The sequence below is a fragment of the Zonotrichia albicollis genome, chromosome 2 (assembly GCF_047830755.1).
Source record: "Zonotrichia albicollis isolate bZonAlb1 chromosome 2, bZonAlb1.hap1, whole genome shotgun sequence".
NCBI classification, from domain to species: Eukaryota; Metazoa; Chordata; class Aves; order Passeriformes; family Passerellidae; genus Zonotrichia; species Zonotrichia albicollis.
The window spans coordinates 5,497,797-5,509,288 of NC_133820.1; positions in this window are offsets into that span (position 1 = coordinate 5,497,797).

An 11,492-nucleotide genomic window follows, 5' to 3' on the forward strand; every position below is an offset into this window, starting at 1 on the left:
GCCTGAGTTTTCTGAGCTTGAGAGTACGTGAAACACAGAGACACAACAAAAGCAGAGAGAGAAAGGAAAAGAATATTTCAGAAGCCAAGGAGATAACAAACGAAGGAATCAAGCCTGAATTTTGTGTTGCAAGAGGGTGAGGGGTCAGGAATGCTGAAGGGAGAGGGAACAGGAAAAATTAGTTAAGAGGGAGAGGGAGGGAGGGTGGAAGAGAGATAGAGGCGATGTAATAGAAGTGAGCAGGGAGAGAGGCTCACACTGAATTTATTTGTATTTCCACTCAAATGTTACCCTGGTAGAAAACCCCAGTTCCTGTGAAGTTGTGAAGCCTGGGACTGCAGGGTCCCTCCTGGGTGGCCCTGGCTGCTGCCAAGCAGCATTACTGGTGAGATATATTTTAGAGTACACCACGCCACAGCAGGTGCCTGCAATTAGAGGAGAGATCTCCAAAATAGCAGGCGGCTGTCAATTTTTTAGCAAATGGTGTTGCCCTGATTTTTTTCCCTTTGTCCAACTGTGTAGAAATTTATTCTAGGATGCACCATCTTTACAGAAACATTTTCAAAGGACCTGTTATTTTTACCCTTCTGTTGCTTTTTGTGACCAGACGAGGAGCAGAAGGCTAATCCAATGGCCACCAGGGGTGAAATTTTTTTCACTGAAGGAAAGTAATGAGCTCTAATGAACAAACAAGTTTCAGGAAACTTTCTACTCTGAAAGCAGAGTGCAAATTTCCTCCTGGTTGGAATTTAACCAAAATGCAATGATTGCTGTCATTGCGAAATATTAGATTGCTATCATTTGCCTTTTACCGTGCTGCAAAAATGTTTCACACCTCAGAACACCCTGGTTTTATAGGTTTGCATTTACATATTCCTTTTTTTGAAGAGGAAACTGAGTCACAGTGAGCTTTGTAGTTTGACCAAGTCATGCAGTCATTGTGTGGCTGACATATTGATAAGGTGTGAGGCCAGTAGCATGATTAGGTTATTTTGTTCCACATGTGGATTGAAATTAAATAATGCTTAAAAAAAGAAATAATTTGCCCTAATGAGTTGGTGTCGTTTATTGTTTTTCGGACTAAGTGAACATCTTGTCCCTGAACAAAGGTAAAGGATGGCCAGGTTGGATGGGGCTCTGAGCAACCTGGTCTAGTTGGAGGTGTCCCTGCCCATGGGGGGGTTTGGAAATGGATGATTTTCAAGGTTCCCTTCCAACCCAAACCATTCTATCATTCTATGAAAGATCTTTAACTCCTTATGGCGAGAATCAGAGATTTACCATAAAATGTTTGTATGGTAGAGGCACTAATAGCATTTGAATGCCCTTATGGAGTTGGGTTTATTTCCCCCTGATTTATAGGGGTCAGAAAATAGACATGTTTCCCTGACTTCTTTGGTTCCTTTCCCAAGTGCATTTTGCTCAGCGAGGAGAGTGAACTGGAAATGTTCTCCCACAGCTCTTCACCACACAGGCTGCAGCTGGGCTGGGAGCCTGCCTGCTGGAGAAGGGTGCCTTAACCAGCCTGGTGTGAGTGCCCAAAGTGGGCCACAAGCAGCTCCTGCCAAGCTCGATATCTCTGTGTGCCAGCCTTGCTTTGGGGCAGCTCCACCTCTGGGTGGAGGACAGGCTGCTCTGCTGTAGCACAAAGTGTTTTCCTGCCCTTCCAAAAAACTTCTTCCCCTCCAAAATGTTCCCATGGCTGGTTTTTTGAGTGCAGTGAAGGTGCTTTCACTCAGGTCCCTTGAAGGGATCACTGAAATCTCAAATGCAATATGGGCAGGAGTTTGTGCAGGATTCCTGTTCAGGATCACAGGCTGCAGCATCCTGCAGGCAAAAGAGCTTTCTCCATTCCCAACTCTGGAGCTAATGGTGGTGTCTCTGTGTCCTGCAAGGACTGCTGACCACAGTGGCTATTATAAACCAGTCAGACTGGGCATGGAAGCTGTATTGCCTTCACAAAGGGCTGAACTTTATAAATAAATTGTTTGAGTGTGCTGTGCAGCTTCCTGTGGAGCCGTATCTCTCCTGTCTCCTCCAGTCTGTCCCTTGTGGTGAACCTTGTAGGCAGCTGCTTTGTGAGCAAGGCGCCTGGGGAAATGGAAGGAATGTTTCCACTCCTAAAGTCTGTGATCCTTTGGGGTGGATTTGGCAAAAATAAACCCCTAAATGCCACCACAGACCGAGCCCTCCCTGCAAGGCACCATTCATGGTACACTGTACAGATCTGAAGCATCTTGTCTCATTTTCTGCATGCTTTCACATCAGTGCTTTACCTTCCAGCAGTGAAATGATGTGTGTCGATACACAGAGGTCATAATTCAATTTCTGAATTCCTGCAGGTTTTGTGGGAGAGTCCTGGAAGTCAGACTTGTCATATTTAGGGCTGGCATTGTGAGGGGATTTTTTGGAGATTTTCTTTTATGGGTTTTAGAAACAGGTCATCAGACAGCTGGTAGTTTCCTGCCTCTTTTACCTGGAAAGATGTGGCTTTCCCTCACTTTTGTTTGTCATTTCCAGGCTTGGGCATTTGGTCATTGTCCGTGTGGCAGGGGCAGAGCTGGAAGCTGGCTGTGTGCTGGCGATGGCCCGACTGTGCCAAGGTTCAGTCCCTGCCCAGTAACCCAGAGCAGAAGATGCATTCCCTGCCTTCTGTTTTTCTTTTGTTCCAACTTTGTCATCCTAAACTGGATGATGCCTGCAGCCATCTGCTGCATTTGGTAGTGTGCGGCATCACGCCGACTCAATTATGCGCCGCTCTGGGAGAACAGCAGGCTGGTTTTCTCTTCAGCTTTGAGAGAGTGTTTTTCCCTTGCACAGGAAGGCTGGGGGAAGTAGAGCCTCCAGAAGCAAGCTGGATAAGCTGTTCCCAGCCATGTCAGGTGGACTCTCTGTGCCTGTGCAGTCCAGGTGGGGTGGGAGAGCTGCCAGTCTGTCACCATGCCCGAGATGCTGCATCCTGGGACTCGGTGCTCTGATGCTGTGGCAGATGTACTCCCCTGTGGCAGCACTTAACCATTTGGCACTTCTAAGCTTTATCACCTCATTTACTTTTCGTGGATCTATATCAAACCAAGGGTATTTCTATTAGACCAAATGTTTTGGGATGAGGTGAAATTAAAAAGGAGATGGTGTAAGTGTAAATTACATATGCTGCTTTTCAAAACAGCCAGGAGAGAAGGGCTGCCAAGAGATGATGTTGAGCCTTACAGACTCCTAGCAAAGTTGTTTTGTCATGCTTTCATACTCAGAGAGAAGTGACCATGCAGGAGGATTTATGAGTGTGATTCAGCCTGTGACATCAGTCTTCCTGTGGTGGGCAGAGGAGACATAACTGAAATCTGGGTTGAAATGTTGGTGGTTTTGGGTTTTTTCTTCTTTTTTTCTTTTTTTTCCTTTTTTTTTTTTTTTTCCCTGCAGGTATAGAATAAATTTTGAGACTGCAGGACTGTTTCATGTTTTCTTCTTCACTTTCCCTGCAGGTAGTGGACTTGATGGGTTTCAACATGCAGCCACTCACGTTTGCTGTTTGAATCCTTCTGGGCTGTCCATAGTGCCCTGATCCTTTTTCCCCTTCAGGGAATTCTCCTCTTCATTACATGAGGATAGGGCTCAGATCAAGTGGTGGGGAGCTAGAAAACAGGGACTTGTGCTATTTACATTTAAGACATTTCTGGCCCCACCAGCTGTTCCATGTGTGTTATTTTCAGAAGGGCAATAATCCACAGGAGGTCAAGAGGGTGGAATTGTGTGAATATATTGGGTGGAGGAAATCAAGACACTTGGGAGTACCCAGGCCTTGTCATGACAGAGAGTCTGGATCCCAGATGATTCTGGCTGGGAGAACTCAAGGGGAGAGTTCTCAAAGTGCTGCTTGCATGGCTAGGAAAGGCTGCTCAGCTGGGTGTTTGTTAGCTGTTTTCAAGAGTCATCTGTGTTTACACTGCTGGCAGGACCACCTGTTCTTTTTTTTTTTGAACAATAATATGTGTGTGTGTAAATATATATTGCTGCATTTCTGCATTTATTTTTAGCCCTTTCTAAAAACCCCCGACAGGTTTGAAAGATGCTGTGGATTGTGAATGGTGCCTGGCGGCATTGCTCACATTGATGGTTGTCAGAATTCCCATGCCAAATCTCTGCTTTGAAAGGTTTATAACTCATCATCTATTCTTGATCCTGCAGCTCTCATACCCTGGAAAAAACAAAGTAAAATAAAATAAAATAACAAAAAACAAGGAACTTTTTAAAAATAACATTTTCCTCTACAGGTTTGTGGAAATCAGACTTGTTGGTTTAACCAAGAGCTTTTTCAAAGCAGACATTGAGCCTTGTCACTTTATTTTTCAGCATCTAATTGCAAATGTGTGGCAAGTCTCTTTAACGTGTTTCATATGGTCAAATGGAGAAGCTGTTTTGCATATCAGGCTGATACAGGCACTGAATGGTGTAAAATGTCAGGGAGCCAACAGCAGTTAGCTCCCCACCACCAGCTCTGAGGAAGCATAAAACCAACTGAATTATGGCAGAGTTTGGGCAATCTCCACATCTGGGGTGACACCAGTTGCAGAATCACAGGGTGAATGCTCCTCTTATCAAGAACTAGCAGAGACATGAGACATACTGTGGTTTTTTTGCATTCATAAATAAAGGACATGCATTTTGCTATTTTGTGCAATCAGCCAGAGAAATCCAGCACAAAGCAGCAGTTGATAATTTTAAGAAATACGTAGTTTTCCCTTATTAATTTCATGGTCCATAGTTTGGAAGTGTCTCCCATCCATGCAGTGCAAAGCAGGTTGAAGCTGTTAATCTGCACCATTCCCAGGTGAAATCCTACACACATCCTGATGAGTCCTGGTGCCCACCCAGAAGAGAGGAGGTTGGGAGGGGATTTAACAGAGTGCCCTGGTGCTGCTGAAATTCATGGCAGAACAGGCAACAGCACACAGGAACCTGACTCGTGCAACACTGCTAGAAGGAGGGAACTGCATCTCTTCTGAGGATTTTCTCAGGTCTGGAGAGCTGTTGGAATGTTGGCTGCAGACAGTACATTTGTATGCAGGCAGTAGGCACTAATTCAAAACACAAAGGTAATGAACTTGAGACTGGGTCCTGACACGCAGTGAGGAGCATGGAGGGAGCACTGGGAACTTGAGCTGAATCAAAGTCAGGCTAATTTCTCATGCAGCATTCAGCAGGCCGTTCAAACTCAGATTATCTTTTGGCAGATGGGAATTACACTTATTCCCTGTCTCTGCAGGAAGGCTGTGAGGTAGCAAAAGTACATGCAGAAGGTTTTGTATGTGCAAGAGCTCAGCTGTTTTTTCACACTATATTAGTAGCTGTTTGAGTGACAGGTACAACCTTTCCTTCAGGTCTTTTCTGACAGCTCTGGACCCTGATGGTTATGAAAACACTGCTATTACAAAACGGAAATAGTTGGGTTGCTTTTGTGCATGTTGCATGGGTACACACACAGTGTTGCTGAAGACACAGAGTTTAAACTCTTTTATCCTGATTTGTCTTCTCCAACAACTGATTTTTCTGAAGACACAAAGGTTTTTTATTCTGGCTCCCCTATACATTTATTGCCTATCTCAGGTTATGGCATTCCTGTGGGCTCTCAGCACCTCCTTAGTGGGAGGCAGTGTTCACTATATTTTTTCAGATGGGAATTTCAGGCAGGCAAAGCCAAAGATAACTGGCCTGTTGTCAGACATAAAACTTGTTGGAGTAGGAACCTGAGGGCACTCTCCAAATTTCCTGAGCTGCTTGTCCAGGCTCAGTGTTACCTTTTGCTGCTGTTCTGATCCCATCCATCTATCAGCTGTACCAGCCAGTGCTCCGTGGGTATTGATGCTGCTGCCAGTTCTCATGTCTCAGCTGGGAGTCATTTAATGTGGGTGACTGACATTCCTGGAGAGGAAGAATTTGAACTATCCCAGACAATGGTATGGCTGACATAGTTTTTGTCGTAAGATTATGTTTTAGTATTAATTTTAAGGATTGTTGACACACATGAGTTTTTCTTGGGCTTCAGGGTCTGTGGTTTCAGCCATAAAATAGGATCAGAGGCACAACAGCCTTGGTGTTGGAGTTTAATATCCTTCTCTTGTAAAATAATATAATACATGGGAGGAGAAACATGTTTTAAAATTTCCAGTGATGGTGAGATTTTAAGAAAGAGGCAGCACCACATTTTTCGTGATACATTTGGCATTTTTCAAGAAAGATTCCTGGTAAAACCTGACTGCAAGTCAACAGAGTCAACACCTGAGTCAGAGAAGGGAAAGGGGCACGTCTCACTCAGTAAAAACCTTGATTGCATGTTCTCTTACTCTCAATTACCCTAATCTGAAGTGGGGAGCTAATGAATATTGCTAAATGGTTTGAAACAAACAGCAGCACTGTGGACAAAAAATAGTCATTATGAGCTGCAGTGTATCAACCACAGTGAATTTTTCACAGGTTTGTAGGTTTTAATGCTGGGGTGACTGCTCTGGCTGTTTGCTTAGTGTAGGGGAGAGGACCTTACCCAATAATTTACAACAGGGTCAATAACTTCTTGGTACCACTGCACACCTTTTCAAATCCCATCACAATCATTAGAAATTACCTCATCCCTAGACTGTGCTTTCCAACTGTTAATTAAAATATTACTTCTCATTGTAAGAGTGCTTCTGTTGGAAGAGCAGTGAGCTATCAGAAATGTTGTTCCTTTTTGCTTTGGAGTGTGCCATGTGTGCACTAGGGCAGGAAAAGGGATAAAGTATCTCATGTTTTTTCCTTTGATGATCTGGAGCTCTCAGGTACCTCACTGTGATGTGCTTGAGTGGTCAGAGATATCCATCAGGAATCAGTGAGGATTATTCAAAGTTCTCTTTCATTTAATGAATGCCTTTGTTGTTGATTTAGGACTGAGTACTTTAATGAACTTTTCAGAAAGTCCTCAAATTTGGCATTTCTCTGGAAATGTCAGAGATTAATCTCGTGAAGCTAGAAATAGGAAGAGCAAAGTGTAATTATATCCTAAGAAAATACAAGGCCACAGAGGGAAAAAAATAATCCAAAACTTCATTTCAGAGATAAAAAAAACAGGTGAGAAAAGAGTTCTCATGATCTGCAAGGGTGGAAAAAAAATGAATTGAACTGAATGTGAAAAACTAATGTGAATTGGAAAAAAGTGCATTTTTCTGTGAATATGGAGCAAAGATGATGGTAATTTCTGCTATGTATATGTACCTAAGTGCTTTCTTGAGTCTGGGCTGAAGTGGAAGAAATGCAAGGTGGGAAAGAAAACATGGTTTCACTGGACTACATGATTTTGCAATGTCTAATTTTGGACACTTGTTTCTGAAAAGCCTTGCCTGTAGCCTGGCACACATCAAGCTGGTTTTGTCAGAAGCACTTTTCAACCTCAAACTTTGTTCCCAGGCCGAAGAGCTGGCACGGCATTTACTCCAAAACCCAAACAAATAGCAGCAAGTTTGTGACCTCAGGCTTGCCTCTTGCTGCTAATCTGATTCCTTTTAAGGGTAGGAGCTGGTGGTTAATGTGATTTCTAGTGAAACCCTGCTTGCAGCTGAATATCAGAGTGCTGGGTTTTGCTGGGGCTGTTGATAAGAATGTCATGGCCACACACCCATATCCAGTTTCTAGGAAAATCTTCCAATGTGGCTTTTGCATTCTTTATATTGTCATATGGCTGACCATCACTGACATGCCTTCCTAAGATTATGTTCATGTCCAATAAGAGCATGAAATTTAACTCTCTCATGGGTCCCTACCCGTTCATTTTGACCCCTAATTTGGCCCCATCTGCTTCACCCCTTCCTGTCTGAAACAACTTTAGCATAAAGAGGAGCTCTTGCATATGAATAGTGAGTCACAAACCACGATTCTGAGTAATCCCTGAGCAGCTCCCCGCTGTGATCCAGCCCCAAGAGGTGGAGATGTCCTCTCAGAAAATAGCAGGGGTCTGCAGCAGACTCGGTCTGGCTCCTGCAAGTGCTGCAGTGAGGTTGTTTTTCTTGCCTGTCATGTGGCAGCCAAACAGAGTTTGCAATACAGAAATGAAAAGAGAAAAAACTGCCTAATCTTCTAATAAAATGGAGACACCTCGAGGGAGGAGAGTGGCTTAATGTAGCAGTCCTGCAGGCCTCAGTCAGGGAATGATTTTAAAGGAATATGTAAATATTGCAGCTTTTCTGCATTTTGCTTCCTGACTTGCTCTGGGGGAATACTTTCTTCCAATGTGTGTGGAATGATTGCTTTTACTCCCCAGAGAGCAGTGGGTTTGTGTTAATGGTTGGGCTGTGAAGCCTGGCAGGTTAGAGGGCAGGGGAGGAGGTTTTCTGCTGGTGCTACAGTGTGTCATGGAATCATAGAACCACGGAATCATAGAATATGTTGGGTTGTTAGGGACCCATCAGGCACATCAAATCCAACTCCTGGCCCTGAGCAGAACGCCCAAAGAATCACATCATTGTCCGAACACTTCTTGAACTCTTGGCTTGGTGTTGTAAGCACCATTTCCACCAGGCAGTACATCACAGTTCTCTTAGGTGTTTGCTGTTACTAATCTAAATGCATTTAATTGTCCTTAAAATGTCTTTTGGTGAGTATTTATTGTATAAAATCTCCAGTGGAAATGTGTTGTTTGGTTTGTGATTGGCTGCACAGCACTGGATTGGTTACACAATATTGTTTGTGCTTCCTGAGGGCTGAAGGAACACAGAGCTGCCTCTGGGGTGGATATTGGCCCATATGAATTTAAAATTTGGTTTCCTTGACTGACATTTACTTTCTGAGAACTCTGTTGCCCGTCAAACTCAATTGCTCAAAGGTCTGTGGGAAACCAGTGGTGGTATGTGAATGTGGCCTCAGCAAATTCATTTTTAAAAATGTGAACCAATGTTCACTGCAGGAAAAATGAAGCATTTCTGCATTATTTGGCTGCAGTGAGTCTTACAAGCTCATTTGATCCTCCTTCTTTTTCTGTCATCAGATTTTCATGACAAAGTTATATATGTATGGCATTAGAATTCCCGAGCTCCCTAGAGAGATCTTTAATCATCTAGACCATATAAGCAATGAACACTTCAGGCAAAAGCAAAGCTATTAATTTTGCACTTCAAAGTCAGAGTTTTTCCCCCCACAAAGTGTGTCTTATAGAGCTGCCACTCTCCATCCTCATTCTCAGTCTATCCATACCTCTGGTGCCCCGCTAACCTGAACCACTGAAATGTTCTTTATTCACAAATGTGTGCAGAACCTGCCCTCAGCCCTGTACAGGATCCCCTCCTGCTGGGAGGAGCTGCTGGATTCCCTCGGGGGCACTCACTCTGCTGAGAGCATCAGTGATGCCAGCAGGGAAGCTGCTCTGCAGAACCTGCCATTGCTGTGTGCCAGCAATGCTCTCTGCTATGCCACGCTGCCTTCCTGAGCTCTGAATTTCTGCATCCCTTGTACTTTGGCCATTTGCAGTCCAGTCAAGCATGGCTCATTCCTCTGAACACACAGTGCTTTTGTTCTTTGGGGTTTGGGTCTTCCTAATTCCTTGGCCTCAGTGATGTTTCACATGGGGTTGTGCCAGCTGTCATCTCCTTACCTATCCCTTCTAACAGTCTGAAACGTATCAGCACTGAATTTGCATGAATATTGTCTTGCCCACATATTCTGGAAGAGGAAACAACTTGCTTGACCCATGTCCTCTAGATTAGCCATTACTTTTATTCCTCTCCCTCAGTTTCTCCTTCAAATTTCCCTTAGCCTGCTCTGATGTCTTACTGTGCTGTTCATGGAGAAGAACTCAAAGGCATGACCTTGTCTCAGTTCAATACTTTATTAGTTTTGGCATTCTATGTATTTTTAAATATAGGTTTTCCTTTTATAGGATTAAGTATTTCTGCTTTAAAGGCTAGTTGAAACACGTTCCTCTGTCTTCCTATCTCAGGCTCAGCAGCTGATCAGCACAAGTCTGTAGATCAGAACTGACTTCTGGCTCCTTCAGACATCAGCTGGAGGAGGAAATGGTTTGAGGTGTGCTGACCAAGGAGGTAACTGGGGTTGGCATTTCTGTCAAATGTTGGTTCCAGCTGTTGCTGGAGAATTCAGTTCTGAGAGTTTGAGCAGTCCCAGCAGGTAGAATTGGAGAAAAGAGGGGCAAGAACAGAATGGAAAGCTCTTGTGTTTGCTCTTTTCTCCCTCTCAGAGCATTGTCTATGTAATGCTGCCATTTAAAGATTGAGCACCTATCCAAGGACTGAATTTAATATGTAATGTTGATTCAAATTGCTACTATAAGATTGTCTATCCATCCATCTGGTCCAAAGCAATATTACAAAGTCTGTCTGAAAGGACAGGTCAGCCTGTAGTAAATGTGCTCCTGCCATGGTGTGACAGCCTGGCCAGCCTTGACAGTGGGTTCCAAGAATCACAACTTTGTGGTCTGTCAGCTGGTGCAAACATCCATCCATCCAATATCCCCCACTTGTTATACCTAGAAGATAGGACTGTGCAGGCATTAAGAACTGGATGGCAGAGGGAAATTATTTGCTTTGATACATTCAATTTCTAAGATGAGAGAGACCTGAGGTGGTTGTACTCCCCTGGTCTCAAAGATCACCAAAACCCCACCCGTGAATGTGGGTCTGAGACAGCACAGAAGAGATCCTTGTCCTCTTTATTTCAGCTCTGCCTTGCCCTCCAGCAGAGACTGCAGCTCAGAGGTTTTGAAGTTTGGGCTATTGCTTGTTTTAAACCACAAACAGTTTATTAAACAAGGTCTGTGTTCATGCTTGAGTGGCTTTACTGAATTTAATGTCGCTCAGTAGCCCAGTGCTCCACGGTGAGTGCTCCTGCCTTCCCCACTGCCTGTCTCTGGCAGCAAGGTGGCACCCTAGGGGACAGGCATGCTCAGGGCTGTACCCATGCCAGCTAAAAACCCAGGCTCTGCAGGACCAACCCTGCCTCTCGCTGCACTGTGGGGCTGTGGCTGCTCAGCTGGCATCCTCACCCCTGAGCTGAAAACCCCCAAACCACAGCTCCTGAATCTTAAAAGGTGCCTGTAGTTTCTAATGCAGTTAAAGGTCCTTGTCCCAGTGTCCTCATTGAATTCTGGATTCGTTCTTTATGTCCCCTCTCAGGCTCCTTGCTGGGAGCCAGCACTTTACTGGTCTGCAGCTTCCCAGCCTGCAGAGTCCCATGGGATGGGAGGTTGTGTGGAGAAAGTGAAGAAGGGCATTTCCTTTGAGTGAACAGGGGGATCCAAGGCCAGAAGGAGGGAGCCTGTGAAAGTTGGAAAGTGGGAAAGCAAAGGATAAATTTCAGAGGAAGGACATAACTGAGGGAAGAAAAGGAATTCCTTTGGGCTTGGCAAATACATCTTGAGAGATCTGACACCCAAAGGGTCGCTGCAGAGATGCTTAGCAGTGGATTTTCTCCAGGCCTGGTCTCTTAAAAAGACTTCAGGGCTTGGTCTCTGCATG